Here is a 20,941-nt window from a genome sequence, read left to right as displayed (position 1 = left end):
TATCTTTCCTCCTAAATCCATTATTCCTCCTAATTTCTTTATTTCTTCTAAGGAATTATTCTTTCAGCCTCTCAGTTTCATAGCCTAAGAATCATAATAAATTCTTCCCTACTCACTATCTTCATATACAATCAATTTTCTCCTTTTATGGATCCCATTGTCTAATATCTTTTAAATATATCCCTTTCTCTTCACCCACACCACAACCACCCTAGTCTATTCCATTTTACCTCTTGTTTATTCTATTGAAATAGCCTCTAATTGATCTTCCTCATCTAACCTCTCCCATTTCCAATCCATTCTCCAATTCTTTTCCTACTATTCCTTCTCTTCCTCTTCCTCTTCCTCTCCTCTTCTTTCTTCTCTCTCTCCTCCTCTTCCTTCTTCTCTTCCTTCTCCTTCTTCTAAAAAGCATTTATTAAGACCTTACTAGGGACAACTAGGTGGCACAGTAGATAGAGTTTCAGGCCTGGAATCAAGAAGATTTATCTTCCTGAGTTCAAATCTGGCTTCAGATACTTCCTAGCTATATGACCCTAGGCAACTGAACTCTTTTTGCCTCCGTTTCTTCATCTTTAAAAATGAACCACAGAAGGAAATGGCAAACCAGTCCAGTGTCTTTGCCAAGAAAAACCCCAAATGGGGTCAGGAAGAGTTAGACAAGAATGTAAACAGTGGAACACGTAAGAGTCTTAACTATGTTCTAGGCACTATGTCAAGCACTGAGGATACAAATATGAACAAAAAATTAGTACTTGCTCTCAAATACTTTACTATTTCAACATGTTTGGTTTTCTTTGTAATCCTATACATTTTACAATATGCATTTAAACCATTATTAAAACATTATTGAGGAGTCCATAGGCTTCCCCAAATTGCCAAAGGTATCCAAAAGAAGTGAAAAACGACTGCTTAGGATAAAATAAAAACAGCTCTATTATGCATTTAAAGACTAGCTCCAGCCTGCCTTTCCAGGTTGTTTACATAGTACTCCTCATCTATGCTACTCTCCAGTCAAAATTATCTGCATGCTGCTCCTCATAGTCTTCTTTCTAATTCCTGTCTCCATATCTTTGCTGAGGTTGTTCCACATGCCTGGAATACTCCCTTCAAGGATCATTTTAAGTTCCAACTCCTTCAAGATGTCTCTCCTGACTTTTCTAGTTGTTACTGTCTATCCCAATCACTTAGTATTACATGAAATATATACACAGTGTCCCAAAAGCCTTAGTGTAGTTTATGCCTTAAGAACTTCAGAAATAGAAGTGTCACAAACTTAACAGAAAATAATAATTTTTAATTTATATAGTTTTGTGGATTTTGAATAATATATTTTAATTTTTAATAAAATGGAGTACCCTGCCATTATGCATTGCAAGAGTAACAGTTTTTGGATGTTACTTTCTCACACCATCAGACCAGTAGAAGAAGTCCTGGGCTTCTGGTGTATATATTTATATATATATATATATATATATATATATATATATATAAATATATATATATATTTTTTTTACCCTTGAAAGCTCACAGGTTTATAACCTGAGTCTTCTTGTCTCCAATATTTCTTCATGTAAGAGAAGGAAATAATAGACACAGCAGAGATAGAAAAATTTGTGTCTTGCTAATGGTCATTGGTAAACCAATGGAGAAAGCACACCTGCTGCCTCTTTTTCCCAACTGATTGGCACTTCTCTTAATCATCACTAGGAAAGAGAGAGACAATTAGACCAATTAAAGTCTGTTGTGTGCATACTTAGCTCAGGCTCAGCAGCCAGTAAAAAAGCTTTTCTTCACTAAGCAATAAATGGACAGGAAGCAGTCATAAATTATCTATGCATGTTCTGAAGTTCTGATTGTACTCTAGGGCCTCATTCAACAAAATGCATATTTGGAAGCAAATATTTGTGTCAACTAATTACATCTGTTTTACCAACAAGGAGGAGAATTTATGTAGCCTCATCATTCTACTCTGAGAGGTGAAAATTGTGGAAAAGGCTGTCAGCTCCACTGTTTTACCCAGTCTGCTATCAAAAAGCGCACACACACACACACACACACACACACACACACACACACACACACACACACACTGGATGACCTCTTGGCTAACTTGAAAGAGACTTTTTGATGCAGAGGATCTCAGATTTCCTGCCACAAACAACTTCAAAAACCTACTTGGACAAAGAAATTTGAGGAAACTGCAACAGTTCAGATGATGAGGTCTGCTCCAGGCCCAGCAGCCTCATTTCCTCTCATCATCAACCCATTGTGAGCTCTGAGGCAAGATAGCAGGTAGTACCAATTCCACCAGAATGGCAACAATGTTCCAACAGCTATGTACTGATGGAGGTCTCCTGAGAAATTCAACCCCAAACTAGCTAAAGAATTTTTGGAAGAAAAGCCTGCAAGATTCACTTTGCTGAATATGGAGAGGGGATCTGCATGTATCCCACTGAGAAAAAAAAGGGGGAGATACGGTGCTAAAGGGAATCCCAGAAGGCATGAGAGGGGAGCCTTGGATGCTGCTGTCATGTGAGTACTTTGTCTCATCTTGATTCCCCAAAATAATTTTTAGTTAGAAATATCTGGCCCTAACTATGTGCACGAATAGGAGCACACCATTCAAATTTCCTCCCATTATTATAAGTAATGAAGCAAAGCTATTCTTAAGAGAGAGAGAGAGAGACACACAGACAGACAGACAGAGAGACAGAGAGAGATAAACAGAGACAAAGAGACAGAGAGAGACAGAGAAACAGAGAGAGAGAGAGAGAGAGAGAGAGAGACAGAGACAGACAGACAGACATAGAGACAGAGAGAGAGAGAGAGATCCCTCTATTCTACATTATCAAATACTTCTAGAAGCAGGCTCATGGTGGGTCTTTTGGCCAGTTCCCCATTATATGTGCATAACAAAGAATTAAAAACAAAATAGATATCCATTGATTAGGAAATAGCTAACCAAATTGTAGTACATAATATAATGTAATAAATTGTAGTACACAATATAATGGAATATCATTCTGCTCTAAGAAACAAAGGATATAAAGAAATCAGAGAAATGTTAGTAGACATATGAATTAATGCAAAGTGAAAATAGCAAAACCAAGAAAATGATATAGACAATTATTCCAATAATGTAAATAGACAGAACAATAAATAGAGCCAGATATTGTACAATTATTCATAATTTCTTTTCAGATAATTCTTCTTTATAGGAACATTTTGTTCTCTTCAAACTACTGAGCTCGCCAAGTAAAGAAATGAGCAAAATAATTATAAGAAAACTGTAAAAGAAGCCAAATTAATTTGTCTTTGTTGTCAGCAAAAATGGAAGAATGCTTTTCAATGAATTATCAAGAATTATCAAGATCCCTTGTGTCTGATACTGGTATTAATGAAAGTAGAAAGAAGCCCACAGTGAGAAGCATGGTGTTTGAGGGTTTTGGTTTTGGTTTTTTTTTTTTTTACTTACCCAAATAAATTGTTTAAGCATAAGAGTTTTCATTTTCTCCTTCAATAGCAATATTAATCAATTAGCAGGCAAATAATAAGATCATTCTGCCCACATCTCTGCATTGCCACCTTCTAAGCCTATAAGTACATTATTCTAAAACTATATATGGGAAAATCATTTTTTTATCAGACTATTCTTCAGTTTCTCCTGCTTTTGAAGTGGCACATATAAATATTTATAGATGACATTGTGCTTATTGCTTCATTCTCCAGAGCATTGTGGGATCTCTAAGATTAAAAATCTCTGGTCATTCAAAAGAATTCGGCAATTTCTGCTTTCTATATGTTCTAGGAGACCAAGAATCTTAATGAAGTAACAATTCAATGAATTAAGAGCAGAGAAAGCCACTCATTAATCCTAACATGCTCATTCAACACTCCTTCCCCCTGTACTCACCGCACTCTGGTAGGATTGTACAAGTCAACCCATGGGTTTGCAATAGTACTAAAATTATCTCCTCCCAGTGCCATGGAAAATCAAAAGGTAGGAGCTTGTCCTGACTGGTATAGCAGAATGGTAGTGATTATTCTGCCAAAAAGCTAAACCAGAGAACTAAGGACACTAGAGGGAAGGAGGGAGAGAGAGAGAGAGAGAGAGAGAGAGAGAGAGAGAGAGAGAGAGAGAGAGAGAGAGAGAGAGAGAGAGAGAGAGAGAGAGAGAGAGAGCTATTTAGCTCAGAATCCAGCTACAATTAATTTTGTACTCCCAGAAGCTGAGGCCTGTGGAATGTAAATTATTCATTGTGAGAAGAGGTAGAATGTGAACTGGAACAACCTCCAGGAATTGATGCAGAGTGAAAGGAGCAGAATACACAGAGATGGATATACTGTGGCACAATCCAATATAATGGACTTCTCTACTAGCAGCAATGCTATGATCCAAGTCATTTCTGGGGGACTTATGAGAAAGAATGCCATCTACATCCAGAGAAAGAACTGTGGGAGTAGAAACACAGAAGAGAAACAATTGCTTAATCACAGAGGTCGATGGGGATGTGATTGGAGATGTAGACTCTAAATGATCATCCCAATGCAAATATCAATAATATGGAAATAGGTCTTGATCAATGACACATGTAAAACCCAGTAGAATTGCTTGTTGGCTATGAGAGGGGGGTGGGAAGAGGGGAGGGAAAGAACATGAATCATGTAACCATGGAAAAATTTTCTTAATCAATTAAATAAAATTAAAAAAGAAAGAAAGAAGGAAGGAAGGGGGAAGGAGGGAAGGAGGGAAGGAAGGAAAGAAAAACACCTCAGTTAAAGACCTTGTGAATAAGCATATAAATCAATAGGAAAGATATTAAGAATAGGAGGAAATATGGGTTTCAGATCAGCTAAAACAGGGTAGAATCTAGGAATAAATATTATAAGATAAAAGAAAATGAATCAATACTTGAAAAACGCGAATCCCTGGTAACAACTCTCAAGAAGAAAAATAAAGAGAGAATAAATAACTGGGAACATAAATACTATATACAGAACTGAAGACCATATTTAAAAAAGAAAAGAAACAGCAATAACATTAAAAGAAAATACTATTTCTATGAAGGTAAATCATACTAAAATTGAAGATAGGATGCAAAATGACAACATAAGGATTATAAGTCTCCTAGAAGTAAAGAGATAAACTGTGCCCAAAGGACTTTGAAACTGTGATCTAGCAATGCCACTTCTAGGTCTATATCCCAAAGAGATTTTTTTAAAAAGGAGAATGGGAGAACCTGTTTATATAAAACCATTTTGAGCAGCTCTTTTTGTGAGCAGCTCAATTAGAATTTGGGGGGATGTCCAACAACTGGGAAGTGATCAAACAAATAGTATATGATTGTCATGGTATACTATTGTGTTATAAGATATGATGAGAAGGATGACAAGAAAAACCTGGAAAGGTCTACATGAACTGATCCAAAGTGAAGTGAGCAGAACCAAGAGAACACTGTACATAGAAATGGCAATAATATATGATGAACAATTGTGAATGGCTTAGCTATTGTTAGTAATATCTTAGTGATCTAAAACAATACCCAAGAACTCAGGATGAAAAATGCCATATGCCTCCAGTTAAAGAATTGATGGAGTCTGAATACAGACTAAGACATACAAAATTATACTTTCTTCAATTTTGTTTAAGTTCTCTTTCACAAATAACTAATATGGAAAAATGTCTTACATTAATGTACACTTAAAATCTATATCATATTGGTTGCTGTCTTAGGAAAAGGAGAGGGGCAAAAGGCATAGAGGGGAGAATTTGGTTCAAACTTTTTTTAAAAATTAAGATTAAATTTTTATGTAATTGAGAAAAAATATTAAAAGAAAAAAGCAAGTCTCCCAAAAGAATATGAGAGATTAAAAAAAAAACCTTGATCACAATGCAAGAAGTAATATAAAAAACCTAATAACTTTTCATCATTGAAACAAAGTGTGTCAAAAAAAACCCAAGATTGCCCTAGGGGAAAAATAAACAAAACCCTATGCTGAGATGTTTAAAATACATGTCAATAAAAATTTTAAAATACCAGTGACAAACAACAAAATCTGCAAGTGACTTTATTTTTTAAAATTTATTTATTTAGAATATTTTTCCATGACTTCTCCATTAGGGGCAGTGTAATGTCCCTGAACAATCTACAGGGATCTAGGAGAAAAAACACTATTCATAAGCAGAGGATAAAAACACTATTCATAAGCAGAGGATAAACTGTGGGAGTAGAAACACCGAGAGTGGTTGAGGGGACATGACAGAGGAGAGACTCTAAATGAACACTCTAATGCAAATACTAACAACATGGCAATGGGTTCGAATCAAGACATATGTGATACCCAGTGGAATCATGCGTCGGCTACTGGGGGTGGGGGTGGGGGAAGAAAATGATCTTTGTCTTTAATGAATAATGCTTGGAAACGATCAAATAAAATATTATAAAATTAAAAAAAAAAGAATATTTTTCCATGATTCCATGATTCATGTTCTCTCCCTTCCCTCTTCCCACCCCACTCCTGGAGTTGACAAGCAATTCCACTAGGTTATGCATGTATTATTGCTCAAAACCTATTTCCATAATATTCATATTTGTAATAAAGTGATCTTTTCAAACCAAAACCCCCAGTCATATACCTATAGAACCTGCAAGTGACTTTAAAGAAAGCCTTTAAATATAAAGGAAAGGGAATTTAAATAATGCAAGACTATTCTTCCACTGCCAGAAAACACAGAAGGGAAAGGCATAATGTGTTCTGAAGAACAAAGAAACTCCAGATGTAACCCAAGGAAATATATTCTAAATTCGAATCTAATAATTAAGGGGAAAGGTAAATATTCCACTAAAAAAGAGACTTTCATTGCATCTTTGAAAGAAAACCAGATGTGAACAAATTATTTGCTTTGAAAATATCTCAGAGTAGATAAACAAGAAAGTCAAACAAATATATCAGCTAACAACTGTAGCAGTCCACACCTATCTATGGACAAGGGAAACAGTTAGAATGTAAAGATTGTCTTAAAAGAGAGCATGCTCAGTCTTGGGCATGGCTAGTAAAGCCTGTTGACCCTTGATCCCAGCTTCCCCCAGGTTAGGCGGGAAATCAGGTTTCTTTGTGCTCACCTCACTGAAACAAACCACACCTATGTCTTGTCGTTGACCAATGATAATCATCCCTATGTATTGTGCACATTTGCATCTCAATGGTAATAAATAGGAGCTCCACAGAAGGCCAGCCCTCTTTTGCCTCATCACCTCTCACCTATGTCTGTCTTTCCTGAGGCCAAGCTCCATCTTTAACTTCCTCCCTCTCTATCTCTCTCTCTTCCTGAAAGACCTTTCCTCCTCAATTTCTTATCTTTAAGTGGTTCGTGCTTAGAGTACCAGCTCTAAGGAACCGGTGATTTCTTTCTTGATCTCCTCTCCTCAAGCTGGACTGATCTGTACCTGCAGCTCAGGCTGCAAGGGATCGGGGCTTTTCCTCTCAGCTAATCTCTATACTCCTATACCCACATATTATTAATTTAGAACTGCTTAGTGGTATCATGTCCTCTGATAGCTAAGTAGTAGGGGCTTATCTGTGGAGCTCCATTGTCAAATATTACGTGTGTATCTGTCTGTTTCTTGTCCATCTCCTTGGCTGTAATTCTTCCCCAAGGTCAGCTTTCTATCTTTCCTTTTGTGGTTAGGCTGCGGGCCGGCTTTCCTGCTTTAACAGCAACAAAATAACAATAGAGAGATCTTTAAATGTCTTTCTAAATATACAATAGTGAGCACTTACGTGACTCAGTGGATAGGGAGTTAGGAGTGGAGACTAGAGGTTCTGGGTTCAAATACATCCTCAGATACTTACTAGCTATGTGACCCTGGGCAAGTCACTTAACTCCATTTGCCTAACCCTTACCACTCTTCTTCCTTTCAATTGATATTTAGTATTGATACTCTTTTTCCATTTGTCCAACTCTTTTTTTTTTTAAGAATTCTATTCAGTGGATGTTGGTGCTTCTTATTGATCATTTCCAAGCATTATTCGTTAAAGACATAGATCATTTTCTTTTCCTCCCCCCCACCCCCCATAGCCAACGCGTAAGTCCACTGGGCATTAGATGTTTTCTTGATTTGAACCCATTGCTTTGTTGATAGTATTTGCATTAGAGTGTTCATTTAAAGTCTATCCTCTGTCATGTCCCCTCAACCTCTGTATTCAGGCAGTTGCTTTTTCTCGGTGTTTCCACTCCCATAGTTTATCCTTTGCTTATGAATGGTGTTTTTTTCTCCTGGATCCCTGCAAGTTGTTCAGGGACATTACACCGCCACTAATGGAGAAGTCCATTACGCTCGATTATACCACAGTGTATTAGTCTCTGTGTACAATGTTCTCCTGGTTCTGCTCCTCTCGCTCTGCATCACTTCCTGGAGGTTGTTCCAGTCTCCATGGAACTTCTCCACTTTATTATTCCTTTGAGCACAATAGTACTCCATCACCAACATATACCACAGTTTGTTCAGCCATTCCCCAATTGATGGGCATCCCCTCGTTTTCCAGTTTTGGGCCACCACAAAGAGCGCAGCTATGAATATTTTTGTACAAGTCTTTGTGTCCATTATCTCTTTGGGGTACAGACCCAGCAGTGCTATGGCTGGGTCAAAGGGTAGATATTCTTTTGTCGCCCTTTGGGCATAGTTCCAAATTGCCCTCCAGAATGGTGGGATCAATTCACAACTCCGCCAGCAATGAATTAATGTCCCTACTTTGCCACATCCCCTCCAGCATTCATTACTTTCCATAACTGTCATGTTAGCCAATCTGCTAGGTGTGAGGTGATACCTCAGAGTTGTTTTGATTTGCATCTCTCTGATTATAAGAGATGTAGAACACTTCTTCATGTGCTTGTTAATAGTTTTGATTTCTTTATCTGAGAACTGCCTATCCATGTCCCTTGCCCATTTATCAATTGGAGAATGGCTTGATTTTTTGTACAATTGATTTAGCTCATTATAAATATGAGTAATTAAACCTTTGTCAGAGGTTTCTATGAAGATTTTTTCCCAATTTGTTGTTTCCCTTCTGATTTTAGTTATATTGGTTTTGTTTGTACAAAAGCTTTTTAGTTTGATGTAGTCAAAATTATTTATTTTACATTTTGTGATTCTTTCTATATCTTGCTTGGTTTTAAAGCCTTTCCCCTCCCAAAGGTCTGACATGTATACTATTCTGTGTTTACCCAATTTACTTATGGTTTCCTTCTTTATGTTTAAGTCACTCACCCATTTTGAATTTATCTTGGTGTAGGGTGTGAGGTGCTGATCTATTCCTAGTCTCTCCCACACTGTCTTCCAATTTTCCCAGCAGTTTTTATCGAATAGTGGATTTTTGTCCCAAAACCTGGGATCTTTGGGTTTATCGTATACTGTCTTGCTGAGGTCGCTTTCCCCCAGTCTATTCCACTGATCTTCCTTTCTGTTTCTTAGCCAGTACCAAATTGTTTTGATGACTGCTGCTTTGTAATATAGTTTTAGGTCAGGGACTGCAAGGCCCCCATCATATGTGTTTTTTTTCATTATTTCCCTGGATATCCTTGATCTTTTGTTCTTCCAAATGAACTTTGTTATGGTTTTTTCTAAATCAGTGAAGAAGTATTTTGGTAGTTCAATGGGTATGGCACTAAATAGATAAATAAGTTTGGGTAGGATGGTCATTTTTATTATATTGGCTCGTCCTATCCATGAGCAGTTAATGTTTTTCCATTTGTTCAAGTCTAGTTTTAGTTGTGTGGCGAGTGTTTTGTAGTTGTGTTCATATAGTTCCTGTGTTTGTCTTGGGAGGTAGATTCCTAGGTATTTTATTTTGTCTAAGGTGATTTTGAATGGGATTTCTCTTTCTAGTTCTTGCTGCTGAGCTGTGTTGGAGATAAATAGAAATGCTGATGACTTATGTGGGTTTATTTTGTATCCTGCAACTTTGCTAAAGTTGTTGATTATTTCAATTAGCTTTTTGGTTGAATCTCTAGGATTCTTTAAGTAGACCATCATGTCATCCGCAAAGAGTGATAACTTGGTCTCCTCCTTGCCTATTTTGATGCCTTCAATTCCTTTATCTTCTCTAATTGCTACTGCTAGTGTTTCTAGTACAATGTCAAATAGTAGAGATGATAATGGGCATCCTTGTTTCACTCCTGATCTTATTGGGAATGCATCTAGTTTATCCCCATTGCAGATGATATTAGCTGTTGGTTTTAGATATATACTGTTTATTATTTTTAGGAATGACCCTTCTATTCCTATGCTTTCTAGTGTTTTTAATAGGAATGGGTGTTGTATTTTATCAAAGGCTTTTTCTGCATCTATTGAGATAATCATGTGGTTCTTGCTAGTTTGCTTGTTGATGTGGTCAATTATGTGGATGGTTTTCCTAATGTTGAACCAGCCCTGCATCCCTGGTATGAATCCTACTTGATCATGGTGAATGATCCTTTTGATCACTTGCTGGAGTCTTTTTGCTAGTATCCTATTTAAGATTTTTGCATCTATATTCATTAGGGAGATTGGCCTATAGTTTTCTTTCTCTGTTTTTGACCTGCCTGGTTTTGGAATCAGTACCATGTTTGTGTCATAAAAGGAGTTTGGTAGAACTCCCTCTTTGCTTATTGTGTCAAATAGTTTGTATAGTATTGGGATTAACTGTTCTCTGAATGTTTGATAGAATTCACAGGTGAATCCATCAGGCCCTGGGGATTTTTTCTTAGGAAGTTCTTTGATGGCCTCTTGGATTTCATTTTCTGATATGGGATTATTTAAGAATTCTATTTCCTCTTCTGTTAGTCTAGGCAGTTTGTATTTTTGTATATATTCATCCATTTCTCCTAAATTGGTGTATTTATTGCCATATAATTGGGCAAAGTAATTTCTAATGATTGCCTTAATTTCCTCCTCATTGGAGGTGCTGTCCCCCTTTTCATCTTTAATGCTGTGAATTTGCTTTTCTTCCTTCCTTTTTTTAATTAGATTGACCAGTACTTTGTCTATTTTGTTTGTTTTTTCAAAGTACCAGCTTCTTGTCTTATTTATTAAATCAATAGTTCTATCACTTTCGATTTTATTAATTTCTCCCTTAATTTTTAGGATTTCTAATTTGGTTTTCTGCTGGGGGTTTTTAATTTGATCGCTTTCGAGTTTTTTCAATTGCATTTCCAATTGATTGATCTCTGCTCTCCCTAGTTTGTTAATATAAGCTTTCAGGGATATGAATTTGCCTCTGATTACCGCTTTGGCTGCATCCCAAAAGGTTTGAAAGGATGTTTCGCCATTGTCATTTTCCTTGATGAAATTATTAATTGTTTCTATGATTTCTTCTTTAACTAAACGATTTTGGAGTATCATATTGTTTAATTTCCAATTGGTTTTAGATTTGGTTTTCCATGTACCATTACTAATCATTTTTTTTATTGCCTTGTGATCTGAGAAGGCTGCATTCATTATTTCTGCTTTTTTGCATTTGTGTGCTATGTTTCTGTGACCTAATGTATGGTCAATTTTTGTGAATGTGCCATGTGGTGCTGAGAAGAAGGTGTATTCCTTTTTATCCCTATTTATTTTTCTCCATATGTCTATTAATTCTAATTTTTCTAAGATTTCATTCACTTCTTTTACCTCTTTCTTATTTATTTTTTGATTTGATTTATCTAAATTTGATAATGGTTGGTTTAAGTCTCCCACTAGTATGGTTTTATTGTCTATTTCTTCCTTCAATTCTCCTAGTTTCTCCATTAGAAATTTGGGTGCTATATTATTTGGTGCATACATGTTGATTAATGATATTTCCTCGTTGTCTAGAGTCCCTTTTAACAAAATATAATTACCTTCCCTATCCCTTTTGATCAGGTCTATTTTTGCATTGGCTTTATCAGATATCATGATTACCACTCCTGCCTTCTTTCTATCAGTTGAGGCCCAGAAGGTCTTACTCCATCCTTTAATTCTGATCTTGTGGGTGTCAACCCGCCTCATGTGTGTTTCTTGAAGACAACATATGGTAGGGTTTTGGATTCTAATCCATTCTGCTATTCGTCTACGTTTTATGGGTGAGTTCATCCCATTCACGTTCAAAGTTATGATTGTCATTTGTGGACTCCCTGGCATTTTGATAGCCTTCCCTGATTCTAACCTTTTCTTCTTCAGCTCTACCTTTTAGTCCAGTGATTTACTTTGAATCAGTCCCCCTTGTCCCCTCCCTTGATGTTTCCCTTTTTAGTCCCTCCATTTTTCTTCCCTCCCCCTCCCCCCTCTCTTTCCCTCCCTTTTTGTTCTCCCTCTCCCCCTCCCCCCCTTGGTTTTCCCTTCTCCTTACCCTTGTTGGGTAAGATAGAATTCAAGATCCCAATGGATCTGGATGTTTTTCCCTCTCAGAGTTGATTTCCCTGAGATTAAGGTTTAAGTAACCCCCCCGCCCCTCTCTTCCTCTCCTTCTTATAGGAGTTTTCTTCCCCTCCCCTTCCCATGTGAATCTTTGTGTGAGAACCATTATTCTATTTGGTCTTTCTTTACCCCCTATTTATACATTACATTTTCCCCACATGTTAGTATACATAGATTGATATAAATGTAGTCCTTATAGAAGAGAGTTTGAGTAAAAGAAGAAGATAACATTTTTCCCCTTTCCTTAATATTTACCTTTTCAGGTATTCCTTGCTCTTTGATTTTCGGTATCAAACTTTCCACAGAGCTCTGGTCTTTTCTTTGCAAAAAGTTGGAAGTCTTCTATTTTGTTGAATGCCCATACTTTCCCTTGGAAGTATATAGTCAGTTTTGCTGGGTAGCTGATTCTTGGTTGGAGACCCAGCTCTCTTGCCTTTCTGAAGATCATGTTCCATGACTTACGATCATTCAGAGTAGAACTTGCAAGGTCTTGTGTGACCCTGATTGGCATTCCTTTATATCTAAATTGTCTTTTTCTGGCTTCCTGTAGGATTTTTTCTTTTGTTTGATAGCTTTGGAATTTGGCAATTACATTCCTGGGAGTTGTCTTTTGGGGGTTTAGTGTAGAAGGTGTTCTGTGAGCTCTGTCAGTGGCTGTATTGCCCCCTTGTTCTAGAATCTCTGGGCAATTTTCTTTGATTATATCTTGTATCACCATGTCCAGTTTGGTGTTTATTTCTGGCTTTTCTGGGAGTCCAATTATTCTTAAATTTTCTCTTCTCCCTCTATTTTCCAGATCTATCACCTTGTCGGTGAGATATTTTATGTTCTCTTCTAATTTCTTGGTGTTTTGGCTTTGCTTTATTAGTTCTTGCTTTAAAGCCTGGTTTTCTTTTACAGTTTGGTCAAACTGGTTTTGTAGATGCGTGAATTTCTTTTGCATTATTTCCCACTTTTCCTCCCAGAGGGCTTCCATCTTTTTGGTCATTTCTGATTCAAATTCTTCATGGGTTTGTGGAGAGTTTCTATTTCCTTGGAAGATTTTGGAGAATTTTCTTGTATATCTTCTTCTATCTGCTCTGTATTTTGTATTTTGGCTCCATAGAATGTGTCCAAAGTCGCCCCTTTCTTCGTATTTTTCTTGGTATTTTGGGGCTTCTGTGCTTCTGTGGAGTTTGCCATCTCTGAATGTGGAGGATTAGCTTTTCTTATCTCTGTCTGGTGTTCAGAGGCTTTAGTCCTGGGCAGATGTTGGTTCTATGAGCTTTCCCTGGATTAAACTGAATATGCCTCACTGGGACTGGAATGGAAGGGTTGGACCACGAGGCCACACTCTCCCCCTGGCTCGCTTTCAGGAAGTTGCCTTCAGAATCGCTGGCCATGAGGCTGTTTCGTCGGCCTGCGGGGGGATGGGCTGCAGCTTCCCCAAGCTCCGAGGGCAAGGACTTTCACTGAGACTTGGATAGCAGGATCCAGCCCGTGAGGCTGTCTTGCCCGCCCTGAGGGTTGCTGTTGTTTCGACCAGCTCTCTGCAGCGGAAGCCCCAGGCAGTAACTTTCACCGGGACTCGGGTAGAAGGCCCTGAGGGTTGTTGTTCCGAGGACCCTGCTCTCTGAGCCCGGCCGGGCTGCGGCTTCCGGGAGCCTTGGACTCTGCGCTCCTACCCCTGAGGTCCGAGTGATCTCGGGTTCTGGCTTTTGAGGGGAGCCGTACCTTTTGAAACGGGTCCAGGTCCAGGAGGAGGGTTCCCAGGGTCTGTGCTGTTGATCGTTTTGAATTTCGGCGCCTTAGGAGCTTATAGTTTGAGATCGGCCGGGAAGGGTTTTCCGGAGATCTGAACTTTAGCTTTCTCTAAGCCGTCATCTTAACCGGAAGTCCCCAATTCTGCTTTTTAAAGTGTTATTTTCTTCTTGCATCACTTTCATTTCCTTTTCTCATTTTTCCTCTGCCTCTCTTATTTGATCTTAGTATCAATTCTAAGTCAGAAGGTAAGGATTTTTAAAAAATGTTCAGGAGAAGACAAGAGTTAAAACCAAAAGTCAAATAGAAGTTTGATGTTAGAGACACAGGCCTGACATTTTGGACTAAACCTGACAACACATCACCTGTAAGTGAATCAAGGTTTTTATGCAGGATTAAATTACAGAATAGGAGAATACATAAAAATGGGGATGGGGAAAAAATAAAGGCAAATATAGATTTACTCTAATTAAGTTAAAGGTTAACAAAACATATTTCCATCATGTTCATTTTTGTAAAAGAATAATCTTATAAAACCAAAACCCAAAACCAAAACCCAAATCAACTTAAGTTGAAAAATTGCATGCTTTCCAACTTTTTTCCAAAAAATTTAGAAAAAATTTTCCAAAAATTCTGTTTTCCAATTCCAACAGTTCTTTCCCTGGAGGTGGATAGTATTCTTTGTCATAAATCCCTCAGAATTGTCCTGGATCATTGTATTGCTGAGAGCAGCTAAGTCTATCAGAATTGGTCATTCCATAAAAATGCTGTTACTATGTACAAAGTTTTCCTGGTTCTGTTTATTTCACTCTGCATAAGTCCATGAAGGTCTTTCCAGCTCTTTCTGTAAATCTCCTGTTCTTCATTCTTTAGAGCACAGTAGTGTTCCATCACCATCATATATCATAATTTGTTCAGCCATTGCCCAACTGATGGACATCCCTTTAAATTTCCAATTCTTTGCCACCACGAAAAGAGCAGCTATAAACATTTTTGTATAAATAGGTCCTCCCCCCTCCCTTTTTTTATCTCTTTGGGATACAGACCTAATAGTGGTATTACTGGATCAAAGGGTATGTATTGCTTTATAGCCCTTTGGGCAAATTTTCCAAATTGCCCTCCAGATTGGTTGGATCAATTCCCAACTCTACCAGTAATTCATTAGTGTCTCAATTTTGCCCCATCCCCTCCAACATTTATCACTTTCTTTTACTGTCATATTGGCCAATATGAGTATATCATATTTGGGGGAGAAACTGAGATGCAAAAGCCCCACTTCTTTCGCTGATGACAACCTATGAAAACTGTCTTTATCACATTACAAAAGTTATATTATAAAAAGCTGGCCCAGATCAGTCCTTCAATGTGTTGCCACCTTGATGTGTTGCTGACTTGAGGAAAAGAGGAGGAAAAAATCCTAATATGGAAAAAAATACATCAGTGACATTGAGAGGAATATATAAATCTAATTCTCATAACCTTAAATGTGAATGGATTAAACAATCTAATACAATAATAAAGAAAGACATTGGATAAGAAAACAAAACCTCAATCTGTTGCTCAAAAGAAACACATTTTTTTTTTTGCTGATCAGTGACAAAGTTTAATGATTTTGGGGTACATATTTTATAGAGAGAATGAGGTTGACTAAGGGATTACGTAAATCTTTTGCAGAGACATTGGCTGATAATGATTTATAAGATAGAGACAATGGATATAGATTACCTCAGTGATTCTAAAAAAGAGTTTTCTATAGGTGATAATTTCTATAGGTCATAATTCAATAGGTTTCTTGTAGAATTCCTACATCAGTAATTTCTTGGAAGGTCATTTAGTATTTGGGGAGGAGTTGGATTGAGTTCTCATACTGGGAGAGCAAGTTAGGTGTCTGATTACTTCTAAACTATGGCGGTAATTTTAATGGGGCGTATTCTCACTACTTGGGGCTACATCTCCCTTTTTGTGAAAGCAGAGTAAGTGAATGTATGGTTTGTATGGATTGTGTAAGGCTAAAAAACTAAATTCCAATTCTTATTTGCTTGGAAATGGAGCTTTTGAAATTTCATTTTTTACTAGGGCTTTTTTTTTTTAATTTTTATAGTATTTTATTTGATCATTTCCATGCATTATTCATTAAAGACAAAGATCATTTTCTTTTCCTCCCTCCCACCCCCAGTAGCCGACACATGATTCCACTGGGTATCACATGTGTTCTTGATTTGAACCCATTGCCATGTTGTTAATATTTGATTAGAGTGTTTGTTTAGAGTCTCTCCTCTATCATGTCCCCTCAACCACTGTAGTCAGGCAGTTGCTTTTCCTCGGTGTTTCTACTCCCTCAATTTGTCCTCTGCTTATGGATAGTGTTTTTTCTCCTAGATCCCTGCAGATTGTTCAGGGACATTACACTGCCACTAATGGAGAAGTCCATTACGTTCGATTATACCACAGTGTGTTTGTCTCTGTGTACAATGTTCTCCTGGTTCTGCTCCTCTCGCTCTGCATCACTTCCTGGAGGTCGTTCCAGTCTCCATGGAATTCCTCCACTTTATTATTCCTTTTTGCACAATAGTATTCCATCACCAACATATACCACAATTTGTTCAGCCATTCCCCAATTGATGGGCATCCCCTCATTTTCTAATTTTTGGCTACCACAAAGAGTGCAGCTATGAATATTCTTGTACAAGTCTTTTTGTACGTTATCTCTTTGGGGTACAGACCCAGCAGTGCTATGGCTGGATCAAAGGGTAGACATTCTTTTATCGCCCTTTGTGCATAGTTCCAAATTGCCCTGTAGAATGGCTGGATCAGTTCACAACTCCACCAGCAATGAATTAATGTCCCTACTTTGCCACATTCCCTCCAGCATTCATTACTTTCCATAACTGTCATGTTAGCCAATCTGCTAGGTGTGAGGTGATACCTCAGAGTTGTTTTGATTTGCATCTCTCTGATTACAGGAGATTGAGAACACTTCTTCATGTGCTTATTAATAGTTTTGATTTCTTTATCTGAAAACTGCCTATCCATGTCCCTTGCCCATTTATCAATTGGGGAATGGCTTGATTTTTTGTACAATTATTTTAGCTCTTTATAAATTTGAGTAATTAAACCTTTGTCAGAGGTTTTTATGAAGATTTTTTCCCAATTTGTTGTTTCCCTTCTGATTTTAGTTACATTGGTTTTGTTTGTACAAAAGCCTTTTAATTTTGTGTAGTCGAAATTATTTATTTTACATTTTGTGATTCTTTCTATGTCTTGCTTGGTTTTAAAGTCTTTCCCCTCCCAAAGGTCTGACATGTATACTATTCTGTGTTTACCCAATTTACTTATGGTTTCCTTCTTTATGTTTAAGTCTTTCACCCATTTTGAATTTATCTTGGTGTAGGGTGTCAGGTGTTGATCAATTCCTAATCTCTCCCACACTGTCTTCCAATTTTCCTAGCAGTTTTTATCGAATAGTGGATTTTTGTCCCAAAACCTGGGATCTTTGGGTTTATCGTATACTGTCTGGCTGAGGTCACTTGCCCCCAGTCTATTCCACTGATCCTCCTTTCTATCTCTTAGCCAGTACCAAATTGTTTTGATGACTGCTGCTTTGTAATATAGTTTGAGATCTGGGACTGCAAGGCCCCCCTCATTTGTGTTTTTTTTCCATTATTTCCCTGGATATCCTTGATCTTTTTTTATTCCAAATGAACTTTGTTATGGTTTTTTCCAAATCAGTAAAGAAATATTTTGAGAGTTCCTTATGTTGGGTATGGCACTAAATAAATAAATAAGTTTAGGTAGGATGGTCATTTTTATTATATTGGCTCATCCTACCCATGAGCAGTTAATGTTTTTCCAATTGCTCAAGTCTAGTTTTAGTTCTGTGGCGAGTGTTTTGTAGTTATGTTCATATAGTTCCTGTGTTTGTCTCGGGAGGTAGATTCCTAGGTATTTTATTTTGTCTAAAGTGATTTTGAATGGGATTTCTCTTTCTAGTTTTTGCTGCTGAGCTGTGTTGGAGATAAATAGAAATGCTGATGACTTATGTGGGTTTATTTTGTATCCTGCAACTTTGCTAAAGTTGTTGATTATTTCATTTAGCTTTTTGGTTGAATCTCTAGGATTCTTTAAGTAGATCATCATGTCATCTGCAAAGAGTGACAACTTGGTCTCCTCCTTGCCTATTTTGATGCCTTCAATTTCTTTTTCTTCTCTAATTGCTACTGCTAGTGTTTCTAGTACAATGTCAAATAGTAGAGGTGATAATGGGCATACTTGTTTCACTCCTGATCTTATTGGGAATGCATCTAGTTTATCCCCATTGCAGATGATATTAGCTGTTGGTTTTAGATATATACTGTTTATTATTTTTAGGAATGACCCTTCTATTCCTATGCTTTCTAGTGTTTTTAATAGGAATGGGTGTTGTATTTTATCAAAGGCTTTTTCTGCGTCTATTGAGATAATCATGTGGTTCTTGTTGGTTTGCTTGTTGATGTGGTCAATTATGTGGATGGTTTTCCTAATATTGAACCAGCCCTGCATCCCTGGTATAAATCCTACTTGATCATGGTGGATGACCCTTCTGATCACTTGCTGGAGTCTTTTTGCTAGTATCCTATTTAAGATTTTTGCATCTATATTCATTAGGGAGATTGGTCTATAGTTTTCTTTCTCTGTTTTTGACCTGCCTGGTTTTGGAATCAGTACCATGTTTGTGTCGTAAAAGGAGTTTGGTAGAACTCCCTCTTTGCTTATTATGTCAAATAGTTTGTATAGTATTGGGATTAACTGTTCTCTGAATGTTTGATAGAATTCACTGGTGAATCCATCAGGCCCTGGGGATTTTTCTTAGGAAGTTCTTTGATGGCCTCTTGGATTTCATTTTCTGATATGGGATTATTTAAGAATTCTATTTCTTCTTCTGTTAGTCTAGGCAGTTTGTATTTTTGTATATATTCATCCATATCACTTAAATTGTTATATTTATTGCCATATAATTGGGCAAAGTAATTTTTAATGATTGCCTTAATTTCCTCTTCATCAGAGGTGATGTCCCCCTTTTCATCTTTGATGCTGTTAATTTGCTTTTCTTCCTTCCTTTTTTTAATTAGATTGACCAGTACTTTGTCTATTTTGTTTGTTTTTTCAAAGTACCAGCTTCTTGTCTTATTTATTAAATCAATAGTTCTATCACTTTCGATTTTATTAATTTCTCCCTTAATTTTTAGGATTTCTAGTTTGGTTTTCTGCTGGGGGGTTTTAATTTGGTCGCTTTTGAGTTTTATTATTTGCATTTCCAATTGATTGATCTCTGCTCTCCCTAGTTTGTTAATATATGCACTCAGGGATATGAATTACCACTTTGGCTGCATCCCAAAAGGTTTGAAAGGATGTCTCACCATTGTCATTTTCCTCGATGAAATTATTAATTGTTTCTATGATTTCTTCTCTAACTAAGCGATTTTGGAGTATCATAATGTTTAGTTTCCAATTAGTTTTTTATTTGGTTTTCCATGTACCATTACTGATCATTATTTTTATTGCCTTGTGGTTTGAAAAGGCTGCATTTATTATTTCTGCTTTTCTGCATTTGTGTGCCATGTTTCTGTGACCTAATGTATGGTCAATCTTTGTGAATGTGCCATGTGGTGCTGAGAAGAAGGTGTATTCCTTTTTATCCCTATTTATTTTTCTCCATATGTCTATTAATTCTAATTTTTCTAAGATTTCATTTACTTCTTTTACCTCTTTCTTATTTATTTTTTGATTTGATTTATCTAAATTTGATAATGGTTGGTTCAAGCCTCCCACTAATATGGTTATACTGTCTATTTCTTCCTTCAATTCTCCTAGTTTCTCCATTAGAAATTTGGGTGCTATATTATTTGGTGCATATATGTTGATTAATGATATTTCCTCATTATCTAAAGTCCCTTTTAACAAAATATAATTACCTTCCCTATCCCTTTTGATCAGGTCTATTTTTGCTTTGGCTTTATCAGATATCATGATTGCCACTCCTGCCTTCTTTCTGTCAGTTGAGGCCCAGAAGGTCTTACTCCATCCTTTAATTCTGACCTTGTGGGTGTCAACCCGCCTCACATGTGTTTAAAGAAACACATTTAAAAAATATAAGCACACATGTATAACCCATCTTGAATTTCTTGTCAATTCCAGGATGGGAAGTGGGGAGAAGGGAGAGAGATAATATGGACCATATGACTTTGGAAAACTTGTGTGAAAATTTGTTATTAAAATTAAAAATATAAAGCAAAAATACATAGAATAAAAATGAAGAGATATTTCTTAAAATATACTATGCGGGGGAAGCTATGTGGCTCAGTGGATTGAGAGCCAGTCCTAGACAACAGAGGTCCTAGGTTTAAATCAAGCGTTGGACATTTCCTAGTTGGGTAACTTTGGACAAGTCAATTCACCCTCATTGCCTAGATCTTACATATATATAAATTTTAAAAATAAGAAGTTGCAATCATGCTATTAAACAAAGTAAAAAGAAACATTCAAAACATAGAAAAGAATAAACGAGAAAACTACTTTTTTTTTTAACCCTTACCGTCTGTCTTCGAATAAATACTATGTATTGGTTCCAAGGCAGAAGATTGGGAAGGAATAAGCAATGGGGGTTAAGCCCAGGGTCACACAGCTGGTACTAGATTTGAAGCCAGGACCTCCCATCTCTAGGTCTGGCTCTCAATCCACTGAGCCACTCAGCTACTCCTCAAACTACATTATTCTGAAAGGTTCCATAGACAACAAACCAATAT

This window comes from Monodelphis domestica, chromosome 1, assembly GCF_027887165.1.
Source record: "Monodelphis domestica isolate mMonDom1 chromosome 1, mMonDom1.pri, whole genome shotgun sequence".
NCBI lineage: Eukaryota > Metazoa > Chordata > Mammalia > Didelphimorphia > Didelphidae > Monodelphis > Monodelphis domestica.
Note: the sequence above shows the minus strand (reverse complement) of the source record.